The 23,505-nt window shown below is 49.8% G+C and overlaps 1 protein-coding gene across 2 annotated transcripts in view; it reads right to left on the reverse strand.

Annotated features, from left to right (window-relative positions):
• CD82 (CD82 molecule) overlaps positions 1-629 on the reverse strand; it is a 49,969-nt gene extending 49,340 nt beyond the window's left edge. The window contains exon 1 of one of the 2 annotated variants that reach the window (XM_080816425.1): positions 388-629. The gene's annotated coding sequence lies outside the window, so the exon portion shown is untranslated. The remainder of the gene's footprint in view (positions 1-387) is intronic. The other variant, XM_080816426.1, reaches the window with a different exon arrangement.
• Positions 630-23,505: the final 22,876 nt, after the last annotated feature.

The raw sequence follows: 23,505 nt of genomic DNA on the forward strand, positions 1-23,505 counted from the left end.
CCAGCGCCACCGCGCAGGGAGAGCCAGCCAGCGTGCTGTGAACACCGGTGGCTGAACTGCAGTCCGCTCTCACCTGCCAGCCCTCGCCTTCCAGGGCTTTTGTGAGAAAGGGCAACCGGAGCACGGAGTTCACCTGGTTCAACCTACTCCGTTTACGGAACCCAAGAAGCCCAGAGCAGGGTGGGGGAGTCGGGCCCGGGGCCACACAGCTGGTAGACGATACAGCCGGAAAACTGGGGGTCAGGACTCGGGGACTTAGGCTCCTTTCACCCACCAGCTGCTGCTGTCACTTGCTCCGAGAAAGCTGCCCAGGCGGGCTCTGGAAGTGGAGACGAAAACTAACTTTGCTGCTGTTGGTCCGGCCGGCCTCCCCCCTGCCCCTCTCACCTTCTGGCTTTGCTTTTTGCTCGGCGCTGCAAGCCCGGCGTCGCCCGCTCGCGCCCGCCTGCGTCCGACTGCGCAGCTCTGGGCTCAGTCACTCTGCAGTTCTCCCGGCGACCCTCGGGGAACGCAGGGGCTGGAGAAGGCCCCGCCCCCGGAGGACACGCCCTGGGCACGCCCCCCGCGCTGCGGGAATGTTGCTGCCTCCGAGCCCCCACCAGGCCTCCCTAGGAGATACCCGCCAGCCCCGCCCCCAGCCTGGGGGTGGGAGGGGCTCCTCTTGCCCCGCCCCTCCCGTTGTGGCCTCCCTAATTCACCCACCAGCCCCGCCCCCGCGCCCGCCTCCTCGCCACGCCTCCTCAGATATGTACTCTGCGCCGCTCCTGCCGCCCGGCCCCTCAAGGCTGGATCCTGGCTCCCAGCCCTACCCGGGTCGCGCTCGAGCCCTGCTGGTTGGGGGGAAGCCCTACTCACTGCTCTGCCTAGCGGCCCCGCCCCTTCTGGGCCCTCTTTGTCCGTCCCAGACTCCCCCCAGACTCTCCCGCCACCCCGCCCGGGTCACGTTCTCCTCTCCCCCTGACCCAGCCGCCTCGGGCGAACCCCCGCCCCAGGCTCGCCCTTCCCTGCCTCAGTGCCTCCCTAATCCTGTTCTGCCCGGCCAGCCCCAACCCGGGGCGGGCAGGCCTCGGCCCCCAAGCTGGCATTCCAGGGCGGGTGTATCCGGGTGCGGCTGGGGACGGCGTGGGAGCGGTTTGCGTTCCAAGTTGGAGCCCTTATCAGCAGGCGCCCTGGGCCCAGGCGCTTTTTGAAAATACTAACAACCACTGATTGGACCCTCGCCAGGGGCCGTGCTCAACGCCAAGCCATGTTAAAAGGACTGGCCCTTAAATTCACACAACTCTATGCGATGGTACTCTTGTTGCGCCCATTTCACGGGTGAACGGACTGAGGCTGGGAGAAGGGTAGTCGTGGCCTCTGAGTCTCACGCTGGAGAGGAGCCGGAGCCGGCCCCAAGCCCTGAATCACAAGCTCAGTGCTACCCCGGCTTGCCTGGACTGGCTCCTGAAAAGTGACCCAGGCCAGCCAGTTGTTGGGGCTGTGCTCAGCAGGCTGCCAGGGGTGAGGGAGGAGGCGTGGGCTGAGGAGGCTGGTAGCAGGAGGGGCTGCTGGCCTGAGCCCCAGAAGCTGGTTTTCTCCCTTAAGAAGTGACTCAGAATTAAGATGGACTGCAAAGATCTCCAGACAGCCGTGGTGCCCGGACCTGTGTCCCAGCCCTACGCACTCCCAGGCCCAGGGATCAGCCCCAGGCAGGTTTCCTCACTATGACCAGGACCATTCACCTTGCAGCTGACAAAGCTCTCTAACTCCCATTATCTCATTGGCATCTCACAAGGACGCCATTGTGGGGAGGGTATGATTATGCCCGTTGTGCCTGGGTGGAGTAGGGCGGGGAGCTGGATCCCAGCCCAGCACCGTGGTTCCCAAAGCATGGTGCCTTGGAACAGCAGTGGCCTCAGCAGCATTTGGGAACGTGTTAGGAATGTAAGTGTTTTGGAGTCCCGGGCCCCGACCGACTGAATGAGAAACTCTGGGGTAGAAGTCCAGCGATTTGTTTTAACAAGGTCTCTAGGTGATTCTGAATCATAAGCAAGTTTGAGAACCACCGTCAGGCATAATGGCGAAGAAGGCAGGATGGTGTGAGAACCACGAAGACAGGGAGCATCTCGGGAGCCTTGTGACCCAAGGCAAGCCAAGGCAAGGTACCGACTTCCCTGGGAGAAACCCATACAAGGGGAATAATAATACCACCAGTCTCCAGGGTGGCTGTTGAGAATTAAGTGTGATAATGTTCATGAAATGTTCACCCGCTCTTGCACACTGTGCATGCTCAGTAAATGTTCTCTTTCCAGTAAAAATTCTCCTTTATAGAATCTCCACACCAAGTCGGGAGAGTGGGGCTGGGGGGGTCTTTAAGCCCAGCAGGGTCCACTCTGTTGTCCTTCCCACAGAGGGATGCCATCTTTCCTGCAAATAGCCAGCAGCGTAATCTCTCAGATGATGCTGATGCCGGTGGTCCCACGGCCACTTTCAGAACCTCTGTGCTATTCCATCTTGGACTGACTTTCTAGCCAACCCATGCAAAATGGGCATAAAAATACCCTCCTCTTCTACCCTGTTCCGTGCCCCTCCCTTCAGGCTGGGGGTGTGTGATGGCGATTGGCAGTTAGCAAAACAGCTGGATCCCATCCGTCCCTCCTTCCCCACCAGGCAGACTTTCAGTCACATGAGTCCCATCTGCTACCCCTTCTGGTCTGTCACTCCAGATTAGAGATAGTGGCAGCTGTGGCAACATGGAGGGACTATCCGCAGGCAGATTCTAGAATCTCTGCCATACACCCCTACCACCCTCTAGAGCCCCCTAGAAAAGGGTCCTTCTAGAGGAGCTCAGAGTCTATCGGTCCTATGCCACAGAACTCCCCTAACATGTTGATATGAAAATTGAGGCCCACACAAATAAAATGTTTAAGAAATATTCTTTATCATGACCAAGAGGGCCATGTTTGAATTTAGAATTCTTGGACTCTTTAGAATTCTCTGTAGGAACATCGCAGTGTGGAGTGGGTTAGCCCTGACCCCTCAAACCTCAACCCATCTGCTCAGATTCTCTTCCCAGCCCCCTGTCTGTCCTGTGCACACATGTGGCCTAGGGCTTGGGCACATACACACCCTAGCCCATGTGCCCCAACTCTGTCCACACTTCTTATCTACAGCTATCCCTCACTCACCCCTCTAGGAGTGCTCCGTACCCTCGGAAGGATGGACCTGGGGAATTTGCTTTGTGGACCATTTAGGCAGAGGTTTCTAAGATCTTGGCTATCTGAAGCATGACTGTGGAAGGCAGTGAGGTGTAGGTTCTGAGTGGACACAGGTGGCCCTCTTGCCTGGGTCTGTGAGTGGCCCCGGTATTTGTCCCTGTCTCCCCAGCACCTAGCACACGGCCTGCTACCTATTGGAAGCTTAAGTCATTGAGGAGATGTGTGTCTGAAGTATTACTAAAATATCAGATTGGCTTGGCTCCCCCCAGTGTTTCCTCTCTTCCAGCCAGAGTCAGGTTCTGTCATGATCTACTCGGGGCATTTTGCCGGGCAGCCTCTAGTGAGAGAGATGACTTCCTTCTTTCGGGAAACTCTTCAGGCCATTCCAGAAGTGAAGCCTGGATTTTGGGAGCTGGGAAAAGGAACAGGAAGAACTACTCTAGAAAGACTTGGGAGAAGGTATCAGATGGAAAGCTTAGAAGTAGGGGAGATGGTGGTGTGGCAAGACTTTAAAAGGCTAAGGGCGCCAGCGTGGGTCAGTCAGTCAAGTGTCCACCTCTTAATTTTGGCTCAGGTCATGATCTCTGTGATCATGACATCAAGCCCCATGTCAGGCTCCATGCTGAGCATGGAACCTGTTTGAGATTCTCTCTCTCCCTCTCCCCCTGCCCTCCGTCTCTCCCCCTCTTGTGCTCTCTCTTAAAAAAGGGGGGGTATGGTATGGCTATGGGGTTCCCAGTCTCTCAGATGAATCCCCCACCTCAAAGGGGCACAGGAGCTGCAGAGCAGGAGACCTGAAGGTCCTTATGGTCAAGAACATAGGTGTCAGAGTCTTGTTGGTACCTAGGTACCTAGGCCTAGGTAAGACCCTAAGACTTTGACACAACTCTGGGAGGAGGGAAGGAGGGAGAGTGGTGTATCTGTTTCCTATTGCTATGTAGCAAACCACTCAATTATTTATGTAGCTCATAAATCTGCAATTTGGGGTGGGTTCATTGGGGAAGACTTATCTCTGTTCTATGCAACATCTGCTGGTTCAGTTGGAGGTCCAGGATCCTTCACAAGATGGTGCACTCACATGGCTAGCCAGTTGGTGCTAGATGCTAGCTGGGAGGTGCTAGATGCTAGCTGGGAACTCAGCGAGAGCTGCGGACCAAGACCTCACTTCCTCTCCACGAGGCCTCTCTGCAGGCTGCTGGGGCTTCCTCACTGCCAGACAACTGGGTTTTAAGAGCAACCAGAGAACAAGGTAGAAGCACATGGTATCTTGGGACCTCAGTCCGAAGCCAAGTGGCATCACTTCCTTTGTATTCTATTCGTGCAGGCAACCGCAAAGGCCCCCGGGGTTCAAGGGGAGGAGACATAGTCTCCCTCTGTTGAGGACAGGGTGGCAAAGTTCTAGAAGAGATTGCTGAAGAGAAGAGGCTGTCACAGCCATCTTTGGAAAACACAGTCTGCACCGAGTGGGTCCTCAGAATAAGTGGAGAAGTTCCTCCGGTGTGAACTGAGTGTCTGAATTAAGCCGATTTAAAGAGAAAGGTATATGAGGTCTCTTGCACAAGCGCTCATGCACAGATGGATAAGAAGGCTGGTGGACAATGAGTCTGGTGCACTTGGCTTACTTGGGATCTTTCTTCTTCCGAGAGTCCTCAGAATAGAGGTAAGACTCCTCACCATCTACACTGTCTCTTTAAAGCCGTACATGTAAACACCATTCATCTGATCCTCTTAACAATAGCTTCCACGGTCTTTTCAGAGATCTGATGCCCATTTCCAAGATGTGGAAATAGAGACCCTCAGAAGGTAAGTAACTTGCCCAAGGTCATACAGCTAGTCAGTGACAGAGGAGAGAGAAATGACAGTTTGTCACCAACCCAGTTTGCTGTTGCAGACACTGAGCCTGGGGGAGAAGCCCAAGTTGGGCAGAACCCAGATACCCAAATTCTGAGCACCCAACCCTGAACCACACAGGCCATCCCTAAAGACTCACAAATGGGTTAAAAAAAAAACAACAACAACAACAACAACAAAACTCCCTCTAGGGCCTTGAAGGGACCTTGCTTCCTGCCTAAGAAGCGGAAAGGATGCCAGTCCCCGCTCCCCGGAACACTAGGCTGTAGACCTCGCTTGGCACCAGTCTTGCTCCAATATCTGTCCTCAGAAGTAGTTAATAGTACTTTCTGAAACCTGAGCTCATTTGAATGCATCCAGTAGGGCCACGGACCTTTACTAGCTTCTCCAAAGGACTCTGCGAGGATCTGAACTCCAAGCCCCTGATAGCTGTTTGTAGCTGGGGAGGGCCTGTCTTCCCACCGGAGACACAGACCCACGGATTCCTTCCCAGCTCAGCCATTTCACAAAAAGCATTTAGACCCCTGCTCTGATCCCCACCTCCGGCCTCCTGCTACAACGCAGGGTCTGAAGGTTAATGCCACCCAGCCCTGGTCTCAGGGCCTTTTGGTACGGTGGGGAAGCTGAGGCATAAACAGGGGTGCACGGTAAGCTTACAATGTGAACTGCAAGGGGAAACCAGTAAGAACAACCTTCATGGGCACCTGGGTGGCTCAGTGGGTTGAGCCTCTGCCTTCGGCTCAGGTCATGATCTCGGGGTCCTGGGATCGAGCCCCGCATCGGGCTCTCTGCTCAGTGGGGAGCCTGCTTCCCTCTCTCTCTCTGCCTGCCTCTCTGTCTGCTTGTGATCTCTCTCTCTGTCAAATAAATAAATAAAATCTTAAAAAAAAAAAAAGAACAACCTTCATTTTTCAGGTAAGCTGTCACATTGCACCAGACATTTAAAAAATGACTTCAAATATATTTAACTAATTTGATAGCTAGCATTTGCGAAGCACTTTGCATATTATAAAGTTTTTTTTTTTTAACTGTTGGAAATGAGTCAGTGATGTCTCCCCATCCACAATTCCCTGGATACCTGTTTGTCCCCCCTTTCAGGCTTCGGCTCAACCCTGTGGCAGGGTGTAGGGCACCCCAAACAGTCCTGAGCCCACGCCCCAACGTATGTTAGTTTATGGATTTATTATTGAGACATATTACAATTTCACTAGCCATTTTGGATATTTTGATCCATACACAGAAACAAAATTTAAACATATGAGACAAAAAATATTTAAAATACTAAGTATGTACAAAAATAAAAATAAAGAATGATAAGCCTCTCTCAATTATATTTCCCTTGCAAGCCAGTAGCTCACACTGGAGTCCAGCTATCACGGCCTCCTTGCCCACTCACGCCCAGTTAAGAGTTGCTGGAGCAGAAAACGGAGAATGTTCCTCGGGGTGACCCTTAACTTCGGTATCTCCAGATACTTACGAGTCCCTCAGGTGGATGGGGAGATGCTTCAGGAAGGAGAACTGCCATTTTACACCTACCACTGGGTAGAGCTGCACCAAACCCATGTGAGATCCCTCTCTGAGTCAGGCTGAGGTCAAAGAGAACACTCCCGGGCCCACAAAGCCAGTGGGGTAGACACACTCCCCCTGGTACGGTTGAGAATACCAAGGCTCAGAGTGGTGAGTTGAAAAAGCTTTGAATTTGTCACCAGCATTTCAAAATTGGGAAATTTCACATAACATGTAGATTGACAGCTTCTGTTGAAAAATAAGAAAATCCGAACACCCTGATATACCTTCTGACAGGGGGACAACGGGCTGGGCCTGAGTGTGGCAGCCCCCTTCACTTATAATCTACACCCTGGAGCTGACCGCAGTCCCCACCACTCCCTGTTGCCTACCCAACCCGCTTCTCCTGTTTCTGTGAGCTCTGCGGGCAGCTGGGTTTGCAATCCCTGGTAGGACAGATGCTGGTTGAACTGTTGTTCACACTGAGAGCTTCCTGAGTAGGGGCAGCACAGAGACCTTTGAGGAAGACCAGGACACCCTCTTCTGTTTTCCCCTCCTCTCCACCATCCTCCCGAGGACAGCTGCAGGATTTGCACAGGGCCCCCTGGGAGAGATGGCACAGGCTCCAGTGCCCCTCTCTGCTAACTTCCTAGCCCTGAGACCCGAGGCACACGTCCCCTCTCCACCTCTCCCGGTCCGTTTCCTGCCCTGTAGGGTGCACACACACAGCATTTAGCTACCTTAGCGCTGTAACATGGTCAAGTCATTGCTGTCGCCCACAGAAGTGGAGAGAGAAAATACAAACAAAATGTCACCACACCCTTCCCTCCAAAATGAGCATGTATTGCCCCCTGGTGTCCACACTGCTCAGTGCAGTCAATCCGGAGAGGCAGGAGAGAGACCTGGAGACGGAAGGGGTGGGGGAGTGGGGGATATGTTCTCACTGCTCCCCACCTGCTCCTGGCTTCCGTTCAGTCAGGCCCCCAGGAGCAGAGTGGCGCCCTGGCATGAGGGCCGGGCTAGGGTAGACATGAAATTAGGTCTCCTCAGCAGACCCCAGCTACAGACTCCCCACCCGTCCCACCAAAGGAAGTGGGGTGTGGGATTCAGGAGGGGGTTCTTGGGGGCTTACAGTCCCCCTGGTGTCTGAAGGCCTCGAGGACCTGGTGACTCTGGTTTAACAATGGTGACAAAATAATATTAACCACAGCAGTCACTGTAAGCACAAGAAGTGGGATCTAGTTGTTGACATAGAAAACTTCACTCGAAGGCACTCGCCAAGCCCCCTAATTGTTGTAGGGAGGGGTGCGGTTGGCTGGAGAGTCAGGCTCAAACCCCACTGCAGAACCGGCCTAATAGGACAACTGTCACTGTCACCATGCTCTATCCGATGCCCCCCAGGCTCTAGGAATTCAACTTCGCTGCCCTTGGGAGGACCGCCCCCCCACCCCCCTGCAGTTTACCCCAGTCAGTCCAGTAAAGCACGCGAGCCCCTGGCAGAGCCCGGAATTCTGATGCTCACTTTGGGAGGTAGAACTTGTCCAGTGGGAATTTCCTTAAATATAGAAAGACTACTCAAAAGACACAGTGCAGGGCAGCTGTGAGAGTAACAGACCTCTCAGCCCAACGCTCTGCCCAACGGAAGGTCTGGGCGTGGTCCGGGCCCTGGGCCTAGCCTCTTCTCATCCACACTCCGTCCCCCTCAGGTGGAAACATCATCACATCCCTTTCGTGCAGAAGAAAGGTAAGGCTCAGTGAGTTTAAATTCATTCAAATAAGATCCCACAGCTGGTAAGTGGCAAAGCTGGTGGCAAGCCAGGGACTGCCTGATTCCAAAACTTAAAAAATATGCTATACAGCCCCCTTTCAGTGCCTTCTTTTTCAGGACCCACGTCCATTTACTGAGAATGAACCAGGGAGTCTAGAATGAGGGCCTAGAAGGGTCTTCAACCTAAATATTTCTCTAACACCCCCCACCGCTGTATTAGTCAGCTTTTCTGAGGTTATGCTATAGGAACAAAGAACCCCGAACATCTCATTGACTTACAACAGCAAAAATCTGTTTCCCTTGTATGTGAATGACTGCTGAAGGTTTCTGTGGGTCAGGTGGCCCCTGCTGCCTGTGTCTTTGTCATTCCCAGTTTCAAGATGAAAAATCGGCCCTTATTTGGGACAGGCTCTTCTCATGGCCAAGCCCCAGGATGGATCCCATAACTTGTGCTCGGATGTCACGTGTGTCCCTTCTGCCCACATCCCACTGGTTAAAGCAAGTCACACAGCAGAATTCTGCATCGGCTCCCACAGGGGAGCCCCAAACTGACCACACTTTAGCCCCTGCAATGCTGGAATCAGAGAAAGAACTGGGGTCAATGCTTTCCAGAGCGAGCCTTATGGTGATGATCAGCTTCATGTCTTTGAGGATGTACCTGGAGTCCGCTATAGTGGTTCAGTGGGGAGGGGCTCCAGGCCCACTGCCCTCTTCCTCCGGCCCTGCTTTCCACTCTTTCGTAGATATCAGAATAGGATTTCTTCAGAAGAGAGGACGGCACACGCGCACATGTGCACGCATGTGCGCACACAGGCTTGAAAAAATGTTTACCCCACATTTATTCTCTGCCTAATGAGCAAACAGCCTGCTCTAATAAGTCTGCAGAATGGTGACATCAGGATGTGTATGCTGTGTGGATCAGTGAGAAGACTCACGTGAGTCCCCACAGCATTTCCGCAGTTCTTCCCAGAGATCTTTAGCCAGTGTCTACACTGTCCAAGGAGTCATGAGCCACCAGGATCTTCAACCCTGCATTACTAAGTATAAATGTCTTCCCTGAGCGAGGAAAAGCCTGTGAAGAGAGGAGGTGAGCCAAGGGACCTAGAAAATCTAATCTACTAATAGAAAAGTCTGGTAGTGAAGGAAACAAGAGGCTGAAACCATTCCTTTGGCCACACATCTGCCTCCATCTACTGCATTTACTTTTTTTCATATATAAGAAAGGAAAAGACAATTATAAAAGTGTAGTTGGTTCTGAGATGCATTACCACATTTCCTGAGTATGACATGGTGTTTCTGAAAAACCTTGAGTGATAGACCCACGACCTCCACCCAGCGAGGAGGCCCTGGGCACCAGGTGGACATCACGCCTGCCGTGTGAACAAACAGACCGACTAATGGACCCACTGGAGGTTGAACAGTTAGGCAATAGCTGTTTTAGCTGCTTTATGTTATACATATTATTATGTATCTTCACATAACTTTTGGTGAGCTGGTTAGGAATTTTGGATGGGTGAGGAATGCATTCTTTTTCCCACTTAAAAAGAGTATAGTGCCTCACTCTGCAAAATTTACTATCTAACACTTCAGGGATGGATCAGATTTTTACACTGAGGCATACCTCTCTGTACAAAACTATAGACCTGGTCGTAGTGATAATGAGTATTATGAGTACTTCCCTTGTCCAGGGCACTGTGCCAAGTTTTTATCGTGTAATTTATTTCATGTTTGAAACAGGCATGTAGGTGAGATTTTTTTCTTTATCCTGATTGATGGTAGGTGACACAAGAGGAAAATGAAGAGAGAGGTCGAATCATTAACCCAAGGTCACAAGTCCTGGCTTGGGTAGACAGACACTTGTTTTTAACATTGTCCTTATAATGAACATACACAGTTTTATATTCATTGGTGTGTGCTCTAAATTTAGCCATGAATAATAAGTAAAAGAAAATGTAAACAGAGGGAATACATCCTAACTCATGCTATGAGGCCAGCATAAACCTAATACCAAAGCCAGACAAAGACATTACAGGAAAGGAAAGCTGCAGATTACATAGATTGATGGAAGAGAATAGAGAGTCCAGGATTAAATCCATGTGTGTATGGCCAATTAATTTATAACAAAAGATCAAGAATATGCGGTGGGGGAGGGACGATCTCTTCAGTCAGTTGTGCCTGGAAAATTGGACAGCCACAGGCAAAAGAAAGAATCTGTCTTATGCCATACATAAAAATTAACTCAAAATAGATTAAAGACTTGAATGTAAGACCTGAAACCATAAAACTCTTACATGAAAGCGTAGGTGGTACACTCCTTGACATTGGCCTTAGCAATGATTTTTTTAATCTGACACCAAAAGCAAAAGCAACAAAAGCAAAAATAAATGAGACCACATCAAACTAATAAAAACTTCTGCACAGCAAAGGAAACCAGGCAACAAAATGAGATGGCAAACTGATGAATGAGAGAAAATAATTGCAAATCACATATCTGATAAGGGACTAATACCCAAGATAAATAAAGAATTTAGACAACTCAATAGCAAATATATATATATATATATATGATTGCATATTTATATATGTGTATATATAAATATGCAATACAATCTATTTATTTTATTTTTTGCTGTTTTTAAATTTAAATCAAATTCATTAACATATAATTGATTATTAGTCTCAGAGGTAGAGTTCAATGATTCATCAGTCTTATATAAGACCCAGTGCTCTTTATATCATGTGCCCTCCTTTATGTCTATCACCCAATTACCTCACACCCACCCCTGTTCCCTCCAGCAACCCTTAGTTTGCTCGTATGGTTTGTCTCCCTCTCTTATTTCCTCTTGAGTCTATTTTTGTGGGTGGTGTAAGAAATGGTCAGGTTTCATTCTTCTGCATGTAGCTGTCCAATTTTCTCAATGCCATTTGTTGAAGAGACTCTTTTTTCCATTGGACATTCTTTCCTGCTTTGTCGAAGATTAGTTGACCATAGAGTTGAGGGTCCTTTTCTGAATTCTCTGTTCTGTTCCATTGGTCTATGTGTCTGTTTTTGTGCCAGTACCATACTATCTTGATGATTACAGCTTTGTAATATAATTGAAGTCTGGAATTGTGATGTCACCAGCTTGGGTTTTCTTTTTCAATATTCCTTTAGATATTCAGGGTCTTTTCTTGTTCCATACAAGTGTTAGGGTTATTTGTTCCACCTCCATGAAAAAAGTGAAAAAAAGTTAATGGTATTTTGGTAGGGATTGCATTGAATGTGTAGATTGTTCTGGGTAGCATAGGCATTTTAACATTATTTGTTCTTTCGATCCATGAGCATGGAATGTTTTTCCATCTCTTTGTGTCTTCCTCCATTTCCTTCAGGAATGTTCTATAGTTTTCACAATACAGATCCTTTGCCTTTTTGGTTAGGTTTATTCCTAGATATCTTATGGCTTTTGGTGCAGTTGTAAATGGGATCAACTCCTTAATTTCTCTTTCTTCTGTCTCAATTTTAGTGTATAGAAATGCAACTGATTTATGTGCATTGATTTTATATCCTGCCACTTTGATGAAGTCCTGTATGAGTTCCAGCAGTTTTGGGGTGGAGTCTTTTGGCTTTTACATAGAGGGTATCATGTCATCTGTGAAGAGTGAGTTTGACATCCTGATTCATATGCCTTTTATTTCTTTTTGTTGTCTGATTGCTGAGCCTAGGACTTCTAGTACTACGTTGAACAACAGTGATGAGAGTGGACAGCCCTGCTGTGTTCCTGACCTTAGGGGAAAAGCTCTCAGTTTTCCCCCATTGAGGATGATATTCACTGTGGGCTTTTCATATATGGGTTTTATGATATTGAGGTATGTACCCTCTATCCCTACACTGTGAAGAGTTTTAATGAAGAAATGATGCTGTACTTTGTTAAATGCTTTTTCTGCATCTATTGAGAGGATCATATGGTTCTTGTCCTTCCTTTTATTAATATAGTGTATCACATTGCTTGATTTGTGGATGCTGAACCACTCTTGCATCCCAGGAATAAATCCCGTTTTGTCATGGTGAATAATCCTTTTAATGTACTGTTGGACCCTACTGGCTAGTGTCTTGGTGAGAATTTTTGCATCCATGTTCATCAGGGATATTGATCTGTAATTCTCCTTTTTGGTGGGGTCTTTGTCTGGTTTTGGGATCAAGGTAAAACTGGCCTCATTAAGGAAAGAGTTTGGAAGTTTTCCTTCTGTTTCTATTCTTTGAAACAGCTTCAGAAGAATAGGTATTAAGCCAGATGGCTTCCCAGGGGAATTCTATCAAACATTAAAAGAAGAATTAATACCTATTCTTCTGAAGCTGTTTGTTGGGAATTTTTTTTTTTTTATTGCTGCTTCCATTTCCTTGCTGGTTATGGGTCTGTTCAGGTTTTCTATTTCTTCCCGTTTTAGTTTTGGTAGTTTATACTTTTTAGGAATGCATCCGTTTCTTCCACCTTACCCAATTCATTGGCATATAGTTGCTCATAATATGTTATTATAATTTAACAATCTGATTTTAAAATGAGCATATCTGAATAGACATTTTTCCAAAGGAAACATACAGATGGCCAACAGGTACATGAAAAGATGCTCAGTATCACTCATCACCAGAGAAATGCAAAACAAGCCACAGTGAAATAGTACTTCACACCTGTCAGAATGGCTATCATCAAAAAGACAAGAGGTAACAGGGTGCTGGCAAAGATGTGGAGAAAAGGGAGCCCTCTTGCATTGTTGGGGGGAATGCAAACTGGTGTAGCCACTGTGGAAAACAGTGTGGAGGTAGTTCAAAAATTAAAAACAGAACTACCATATGATCTAGAAATTCCACTTCTGGACATTTATCAGAAGAAAATGAAAACACTGACTCCAAAAGATATATGCATCCCTATGTTTATCATGGCATTATTTACAATAACCATGATATGGAAACAACCTAAGTGTCCATTGAAGGATGAATGGATAAAGTAGATGTGGTATAATTACATGATGGTATAGTATTCAGCCATAAAAATGAATTAAAATTTGCCATTTCAGTAGTGACAACATAGATGGACCTTGAGGGCGTTATGCTAAATAAAATAAGTCAGATAGAGAAAGACATATATTGTGTGATCTCTCTTATATGTTGGAATCTAAAAGCTAACAAAGCAAAACAAAACAAGCTTTAAATACTTTTTTTCTGGATCTGAGAGGAATTCGTTTGCAGGTCTTTATGCATAGGGAGCTAGCCATTTATAAACTTTATCCTTAATTGCTATATTTAAAAGAATGTTTTCTGAGTTCTATTTCAAAGATTTCCAAGTTGTGCCCTTAAAAGTCCAGAAGACTAGCTTTTCCTCCTCTCCCGCCTCTGCTCCTTGCATTCCCATTGGCTAGAATACAGATGTGATGGCTCGAGAGGCAACAGCCATCTTAGACCTCAAGATAACAGTTGAATGTTGAGGGTGCTGAATAATAAGACAGAAAGCACCAGGGTTTCAACTGTGTACTCAGCTGGGCCCACCTACCTGAACATTCACACAAAAGAGAAATCTGTTTTAGCAGTAGCATCACTAGGACCACCACCGCCACTATCACTACCTCCAGCATCACCACTAATGTCGTCAATGTCATTACCAACACCATCACCTCTCGCCCAAACGACCACAATCCAGTACAACACCCTCCCAACCACCACTACCCTCCCATCACATTTATCATCTTCACTACTGTCATCAAGTTAGCATTTGAATCCAGGCTTTCTGACCTCCGTTTGATGAATGAGTGAAGGTTGCTGATGTCTTACTGTCAGCCTGCTCCCTGATCCAGAGAAAAGCCTTGAAGGGGGGCGCCTGGGTGGCTCAGTGGGTTAAAGCCTCTGCCTTCAGCTTGGGTCATGATCCCAGGGTCCTGGGATTGAGCCCTGCATTGGGCTCTCTGCTCGGCGGGGAGCCTGCTTCCTCCTCTCTCTCTCTCTGCCTGCCTCTCTGCCTACTTGTGATCTGTCTGTCAAATAAATAAATTTTTAAAAAAAGAAAGAAAAGAAAAGCCTTGAAGGTATGTCAGAGACAACAGGCCTAAGCTTTCTGAGCAACATTTTTCTCACACATAAAAAAAAGTAGGATCTATTGCATGAGATTAGAAAGGGTGTGTGTGACATTCTTGGCAATAACTTTAACATTTAGTAGTTACCAGATAAGCAACAGATTTTATTAATATGATAACTAGTATCAGTAGAATCCAAATTATGTTCTGGGTAGACGGAGACCCCTCTCTCTGTCTCTCTGGCCAGTGGGTGTGCAGAGAAGTGATGTATGTGACTTCTGTATCGTGTCTCCACAAGAGATGGGAATGCACTTCTCGTCCCCTACTTCCACTGCCCGGAATGTGGACATAGCAGTGAGAACTGGGGAAGCTTTCTTGGGCTGTAAATGGTAGCTGCAGGTTGAGGATGATGGACAAATGTGACAGGAAGTCTGGGTCCCCCTCAACCTGGAGCAGCATGCCACCCTGGCCCAAAACAGAGATAAATTTCCATCTTGCTGATGCCACTGGATTTTGGAGTCCTGCTGGCAGCAGATTATCTGTATCTTTGAAGTTTGTCTTAGAAAAAATTGTTCAGTGTCTATGGATTCTGAGGATAACCTTTTCCCCAAACTCATCTTCAAATTCTAGGACCCCTTACTCAAATCCACATTGCCAGAAGTAAAACCCGTCTCTTATTCCACAGCTGGTCCTCAACAAGGTTGTTCCCCTGCTTGAGTCTCCCCTCACCCCCATCTGCAAAGTAGGAAGCGTGAGCTCAACATCACTGAGGATAGGGCAGATGAGTGAGATCACACATGAAGGGCTTTTGGCTTAAATGGTAGAGTGAAATTCAAGAGCTAATAATGCTGAGGATGACAGTGATGGTCATGGGGGGGATAATGGTGGTGGTGGAGGGGGTGATGGGGGGATGGCGCTGATGGTGGGGTTGGAAGGGATAGAGAGGATGGTGGCGATGGAGGGGATGAAGGGGATGGTAGAGATAGAGGGGATAGTGGGGATGGTGGGGATGGAGTGGATGGTGGGGATGGTGCGGATGGTGGGGATGATAAGGATGGAGGTGACAACTGTAGGGTTATAATAAGGAGGACAATGTTATTGGTCGTGTTCATGGTGACACTGATGGCAATGGAGGGGGTGATGGTGGGGATGGCAGTAATGATGGTGTAATGATACAGGCTATAGTGATGAGGAGGAAGATGGTGGTGGTATGGTGTGAGGTAATGTGGATCATGATGGTGATGCTGGTATTGATGGCAAAGGTGGTATGGTGATATGCTGCTGCTACTGCCGGTGAAGGTCATGTGATTGAGTGCTGGTGATAGCAATAGTGGTACAGATGGGCATGCTGGAGACAGAGCTGATTATAGTCATAATTACAGTAATGCTGATGGCATGGTTAGGATGGTTGTGTTGCTGGTGGTGTCAACAGTGAAATTGAGAGTGGTGGTGGTGATGGTGGTGACATTGATGGTTATGATGCTGATGATGGTGGTGATGGTTATTGTAATTGTTGATGACACTGATAACTGTAATGTACTAACATTTCCATTGATCATGGTCTAGTATCGACATTGGTGGTATTAACAGTGATATTGATAAATGTATTATGTGCCCAGACAGAATTGTGAGGATCTTCTCCCAGTCCGTGGATTGACTTTTCTTAATGACAGCCCAATACATAATTCCAGATGTGATCTGTTCAATCGTTTCCAGATTCCTGCATCTGTATGTTTATGCCTCATCTTTTCTTCTTTTTTTTTTTAAAGATTTTATTTATTTGACAGACTGAGATCACAAGTAGGCAGAGGGAGGCGGGGGCGGAGGGGAAGCAGGTGTCCTGCTGAGCAGGGAGCCTGATGCGGGGATTGATCCCAGGACCCTGAGATCATGACCTGAGCTGAAGGCAGAGGCTTAACCCACTGAGCCACCCAGGCGCCCCTGCCTCATCTCTTCTTGCGGGACCACACGTATGCATGTTCTCCTCAGTCTCTTGCAGCACACCTCTTCTTTCTGCTTCCCTGTCTCAGCAAATCATGGCACCAATCGTCCATAGTCCAACCTCTGGAACACAACTATGATTCCTCCCTTCCCTGTGCACTTCTCATTTATAACCCATCAGTAAGCTCAGCCAAACCTACTCCAAATATGTCTGAATCCCTCCATTTCTCTTGATCTCTGCCATGTCCACTCTACTCCAGGTCACCATACATCTCCCTCCTGGATGAAAACAGTTGCCTCTTAACTGGACTCCCTGTTTCCACTCCTACTACCCTGTAATCTTTTTCTGCTCAGCAGTCAGAGTGGTTCTTTAAAAACGCAAATCAGAGCATGTCCTGTTACTGCCCAAACTTTCCTATGGTATCCTGTCACCATGGACAAACTCCAAGCTTATTACCATGTGTGGGATCTGACCCTGACCTACCTCTCTGACCTCCCCCCACTCCCATGCTTCAGTCATACTTTTGTTTCTCTAATATCCTAAACACCGTCCCACCTAGGGCCTTTGCATTTGCTGCTTCCTCTGCTAGAAACTTTCTGTCTCCAGATCTGCAGAGTCAAGTGGCAATGTGAGAATTCAGCAGGTCTAGCTCCAAAGTCTCTACTTTGAATTGCTACAAATATTGTCTTTCTGAACACACTGTCCTGCTTTATATGACCCATCTGCATTTATCTTATTTACTTTTTAGATTATTGCTGGACTTCCCCAACTATAGTCTCAGTTCTAGTAGAGCAAGACCTCGCATCCTTGTTTCCCACTCTAGAACAATGACTGACACATAGCAGGTGTTCTATACATAGTTGTTCTATACATAGCATCTAGAACAATGACTGACACATAGCAGGTGTTCTATACATAGTTGTGAATGAATGGATTGGTTCATGAAGTAAACGAGAAACATATTCTCCCTCCTTCTTAGTAAAGGAAGAGCTAAACTAGTGTCCACATGATTCTGCGACGAAGACAGATCACCTTCCCACCTCTGCCCTCCTGCCCCCTCTGCCTGTGGCTACTGCCCCAATTCAGCCCAGTAACTGCAATCACAGCTTTTAGTCCTGAGCCCCTTGCTCCACTCTGGAGAAGACCCAAATTACAATACAAAAATCTAATTGTTCCTCCTCTTCACTTAAAACCTGTCCATGTCTCCACATCAGGGATGCACTGATTTCCACACCAAGGTCAACAGCTGTTGATGGCTCCTTGGGCATCCAGAGGAGGTAAAGGACGGGCTGAACAAGCATGACTCCTAAATCATCCCCCTCCCTTTCACCAGAGAAGCCTCATTTCTATCAGCTCTACACAGAGGCTGTATAACACTGAAGTGAAGGTTGAGGCTTCTAGAGCCTGAGTTCAAATCCTGACTCTGCATCTCTTGAGCTGTGTGACCCTGGGCAGGTTACTTACCTTCTCTGATCACCAGTTTGCAAATGGAGCTAATGCTATTATTAACATGTGCATGATATGGTGTGTAGTTGGTAAAAATGGAGATAATAATCGTGCCTGCCTCCTAAGGGTCATCAGGAAAATTAAATGAGTTTGTTCACACAAAGCACTGAGGACAGTGTCCCGCGCTTAGTAAATGCTCGGTGAGTGTTGGCTATTAAAGTGTTGGCTAGTAAATTACACTCCCATGTAGGATTTCATTTGCTCTGATTAAAAGGAAAGAAAAATGTGAAACTTGGTTTTCATACTTTGTTTATTGATATACAACAATATTACATGCTGGAAGTTTCTCGAAGGTATCTTCTCCTATGTTGGAGTTTTGTTTTGTTTTGTTTTTTTAGATTAAAGATCCCACTTAGACAGTTCTACGCTCCTGACACCGTACACTGCCTGGCGCAGAGTACGGCTTCAACAAATAGGCAATGGGGGCGGAAGTATGGGAGTGAGCATGCGCAGGCCCCTTGTGGGGTTACTCCGCTAACTTGAAGCAGCGTATCATGCTCACATGAGCCCACCAGGTGTCGCCCGTGTCTCTGAAATGGAGCAGCTCTGGGTCCTGAGCACTGAGGTCCAGGCTCACCTAGGGGCGGGTGACACCTGAGGATGCCGCTGGCCCAGCAGATGGGGGGCCGGGAAGAAGTCGTTCTGAAGCCTGGAAGGCATGCGCTGTAGAGTCTCAAGGCCCCAGATTCTGGTCCCGGCGGGGGAACAGGGGGTGTCTACCTCTCTGAGCCCAGTTTCCTCATCCGCCAGGTAGGAGCCATAATGCTATGACTGGACGCAGGTAGGTTACCCGGCCACCCCTGATAGTCGGTGAGGGTTTGGTCTGCCTTCTTGTCGCTTGTTTTTAAGCTGACCTTTCCCCTGCATTTGCTGGCGAAGGCTGTGGCCACGTGCAGACCTCCCTCCTTTACCAATTCTGGCTTTCTGCATGGAAACGAAACGAAAAATTCACCAGCCCGGATTTCTGAGGAAGAAAAGACAAAGAATGAGGGATAAATGAGATGGTCAGGGTTGCCTAAAGGTGTCAGGAGAGCCAGTGGCCCAGGTGGGCCCTACCTCTGGGTGACTTCTGTGCCTGCATGAGCCCACCCGGATAGAGTAAGGGACTCTCTCGAGGGGCAACCATGCTAGAATTAAACGGGACAAGGGAGGTGGGGTTGGCGCTCCTCTCTCGCCTCTGTCCCCTCCTCGGCTGTGTGACTCCAGCAAGTCCCTTCCCCTCTCTGCACTGTTCTCTCTGTGAGATGGGAGGGGCTGGGTCCGGAGTTCTCAAGCTGACTTCAGCAGGAGAAGCCTGCTTCACGCCGCATCTCCTGTGGGAGTCAGGCGTGGAAGCAGATAAAGCAAAGCCACCGGGGGTCTGGAACGGCAGGACCAGGAGCTCTGCCCCTCGAGCACTGGCCCTGAGCACCTCAAAGGGCTCAAAGCACAGGCCATTTCCTCAAAGTCCCCTCCCAGTGCTAGTCTGATGACTCTGCAGGTCCTCCCACAGCCCAGACAGCCCCACCCTCAAGGGACTTCCCATCTCCCTGGCCTCTCCCCACACTCACAGGCTCAGGAGGAGGCCCCCAGAAGGGAGTCCACGGCTGCATCCGTCGTCTTTCATAGGTGGGTGGCAAACTGGCCAAGAGGTGAGCTGGGAGTAGTCCAAGGTCCTCAGAGCCTGGGGCAGAGCCGGGGCTGGAAGCCAGGTCCCCTGACTCCCAAGCTACAGCTAGGCCCTTTCCACCAGTCCGGACCCCACCTCTGTCCCTCACGTGGAGCCTCTCTCGGGCCCGCTTAAGAGTGGGCCGGATAGCGTGGGTGCTGGCCTGGTGTCGCGCCAGCAGGAGGCCAGCGCCTCTGAAGGTCACCGCCTGCACACTCCCCTTCCAGGGGCTAATTAACTCCAGGCCAGGCCTGCCACAGCTCCCAGGACGCTCCTGAGCTGGGACCTCGCCCCAACCAGACCAGACCTTCGCTCTCCAGAGCAAGGGTGAACCCAGCCTCTGGCGCCTGCCTAGGTCACAGCCTGGCTCCACCAGCCCCTGCTTCTCCTCCAGGCCCATCTCTCAACGCTCCCGGCTGCCTCTCCTTCAGCTCCCCTTCGTTTCCCACAGAAGGAGCAGGATCCTCTGAGTCAAGGTCACATAGCAAGGCCAAGGCCACAGTAGACCTGCCCCCAGTTCTCAGCCCAGCACACCACCTTTCTCACCCTTGGAAGGGTACCCTAGAGGGGGAGCCAAGGCTCTGCTCTTGCCTCTACCACTTCCCAGCTGTATGACCTTGAGTAAATCACTACCCGTCTCTGGCCCTCAGGGTCTTCATCCCTAACAGATAATACTAGCTGTTGATAACAAGAGGATCATTCCGAATATAGGGGGTGTGTAAACACCGGACACATTATATGTCACCAGCAGATCATTTTATTATTTTTTTTTCCAGGAACTCCCAGTGAGAAAAACTGAAATTTCACTTCTCAGCATTCCGAGCTCTTCACTCTGTCCCCAAGCCCTCTGTCTGAACTTCTCCCCTTCCTCCCCAACCTTCCCAACCACCCCTCCTCAGGTACCTGCCCCTTTGCTCTTTCAGCAAATACCCACTACAAATACCTGCTGGGCTAGAACATTCTCTCTGGCTAGAACATTCTCTCTGCACCGAAGCTTTTCAAGCAGGTCTCGTCTGCACCCTCCGTGTCCAGCTCAGCCAGGGCCCGGCCAGCAGGTGGTGTCCGTCTCCCAACTGCGCTCATACCCTCCCTCTTCACTCCTTGTCCTGCCTGAGCCAAACTCCCTCCCTGATCAATTCCCAAACAAAGGAATAGTAATGGCCATGGCGTTTATCACAGATGCTCACGTGTCTCGAGGACCCCACAGGAGCCGGGCCCTCTCCCAAGTTCTTTTTATGTATCAGTTCATTTAATCTGCCCAGCAACCCTGGTGAGGTGGGGGTTGTCACCTTCCCCATTGTGCAGATGAGGAAACCGAGGCACGGGTAAAGGAAGCAGCTCCTCCAGGGTCCCGTCTGGAACCCAGCAGAGCCAGGCCCCAGCCCCAGCCAGGACAGCTCAAGCCTGGGCTTTGAGGAGGTGCTGGTCACTCTGGGCGGGGAGCCAGGTGAGGTCCTGCTTGGTCTCCACTCACTGGTTAGCGCCACCGGGTGAACCAGAACTTGGACTCCAGGACGGGCTGCTCACTGTGCCACCCCAGGTGGCACCATTCACATGGAATGCAGTGTGAGGGGTGCCCCCTGGAGTTGGGTCACCCATTGGTCCAGCCTCCGAGTCCCCCCTGCCCTGAAGAGGCGGCTGTCAGCTTCTCCTGAATTTGCTGGGATTCTGCCATCTTGTGGGCACATTGGGAATTACCTGGGCTCGGCTGGGCTTGTATCTATTTTGTTACTTTCTTACACACCCAACAGGCCTGGCTTCTGGAGGGGCCAGCCAGGAAGACCCACCCTGCGCTTGAGTCACTCAGACCCCCCAAGACATCCATCCACAGGAGCACAGGTAGGTCCATCCAGAACTTCCATCACCCCTCCCTCCAAAAGGGTACCTGATCAGACCTCCCTCCCCTGTGTCCCACCTCCACCCCAGCCACCAGACCTTCTTACCTGGACAACCAAGGTTGCCTCCCTGCTTCTTCTGGCATCCCTTCCAGTCCATTCTTGGCCAGGACCCGGGGCCATCTGTTGAAGAAGATCCCACTCTACTATAACTGGCCAAATGCCTCACCCAGGCTCACCTTCCCCTCCCCGCCCAGGGGCCCTGCTCTCCTCACCCCTTTGTCACCTACTCCCCGCCTCCCCTCACCACCATCCATCTGTACTGGCCACCCTCTGTCTCCCACGCACCAGATTTGTACCTGCCCCAGGACCCTTGCACCGATTGTTCTCCTGGCCTGGAGCACCCCTTCTCCAGAGTGTCACAGCGTCCAGGTGTGTCAGCTCAACTGTCTCTTCTCAAAGAGGCATCTCTAAAGATGCTAATGGGGCCCTGCCCCTCCCCCCTCCCACCACAGTGTCTCTTCCCCAGGATCTTATCCTCTAAAACCATCTCGTCCTGTTTCTTGTCTCTCACCTCATCGTCTGGTGTGTGCCCCGTGAGGGCAGCACTGCGGTCGCCGCCTCCTGCTGGCTGTAAACCTAGGACAGCTCTAGCCACTCAGGAAATCCATGCTGCTTTATCGGATGAGCGCCTGCCTGCATGCACAGCTGCCGTTTTTCTCTAGAGCTGGAAAGGTCTGAGTAGCTCAGAGACCGGGCACTTCATCAGACTTAAAAGAGGAATTTCTGGGCCCCTCCACCCTGAGATTCTGGTTTAGTACATTACAAGCAGGACCCTGAAATCTGCGGGGGCTCCCCCACCCCACCCCTGCACTCATTGCAAGTAGTCCTGATGCTCTGGTGGTATTATCTTGTTCAACTTTCCACTCTTCCTGATGGGGAAACTGAGGCTCAGGGTGAAAGGGGGGCTGGCCTCAAATCCTATTGAGTAGGAGGCAGAATCTGATTCATGAGCAGTGTCAACTCCCTAAGCCTGCAACTCTTAAGCAGTGGACTGTTGGGAAGGGTGGGGGGCGGGGGCAGTTCCTTCTGCCCTGGGTGAAGCTGGGGGACAGGGCACCAGTTCAAGGGCAGGACTGGGCTGAAGCAAGGCAGACACCAGGGAGCAAAGTGTAAGGAGACACCTGTCTCCATGTGTGTAGGTACCCACTCTCCAGGGAGTGCTCCTTCCGCTCTGTGCCCTGAGTGCTGACTTGCCTCATCCCCTTCCAGCCCTTGACCCCCCGCCTCCCCTCCCCCAGTGTGGATCCTTCTGGAAAGAGGGCTTTGGGCACTGTCTCCCTATGCTGATGGCTGCCCGAGAGGGGAGCTTCGGACTTCGATTCCTCTGACTTCTCTGAGCATGTATCTGGTGCCATCTGGCCTCAGAAACCCCTCACCCCACAACCTTGAGCTTCTCTTCTCAACCAGGAGCCTCTGTAGTTCACTACCAGTGTTGTTGTCAGGGCGAGACACACAGGATGGAGGAAAAGGACAAGCTTTAGGGGTCCCACCTGTCCAGCCTAGGTGGCCAAATGTCTCATGACTTCCTAGCAGGAGGTCCTGTCTTGACTCCTTATGCCTCAGTTTTCTCCTCCATAAAATGGGGGAGTAACAGTCGGCCCGTCTGGAGTTGCTATAAGGATTAACTGAAGAAGAACATGGACGGACCTCCCTGATCAGGGGCCTTCCTCCTTTCCTGTGCTCATGGGGTCTCTGGCACAGAGGGTTTCCAGGTACTTTACTTGGAATTAAGCAGTCTGGAAGCTGGCTGTCCAGGAATGTCAGAGATACGAAGGGCAGAAATACAAATATGAGGTGGAAAGTAAGGCTCCTGGGGGTCCGTAGACCTCAACTCACTTGTGCCCAGCCTAGAAGCATGAGGAATCATGAACCTCCAGGGGAGGAAAGAACTCCAACTGCCCCAAAGTGAGCTCGCTGGGAAGTGGGCACGCATGCGATGGACAGGCCATCCCAGCAGCTCCATGGCGTGACTTGAGACGCCTAGAAAGACCCAGCAGTTCCCAACATTGAGTCACGGGCCCAGAGAGTTGTTCCTTTTCTCCTTTCTCTCCTTCTCATCAAGCCAGGGAGACCGTTTCTGTGTGTTGCGCCCCCCCCACTTAGCCCTTCTTGGATCCTCCTACCTTTCCTTGCTCCCAGCAGCCTCC

The sequence above is a fragment of the Martes martes genome (genome assembly GCF_963455335.1).
Source record: "Martes martes genome assembly, chromosome: 10".
Taxonomy (NCBI): Eukaryota; Metazoa; Chordata; class Mammalia; order Carnivora; family Mustelidae; genus Martes; species Martes martes.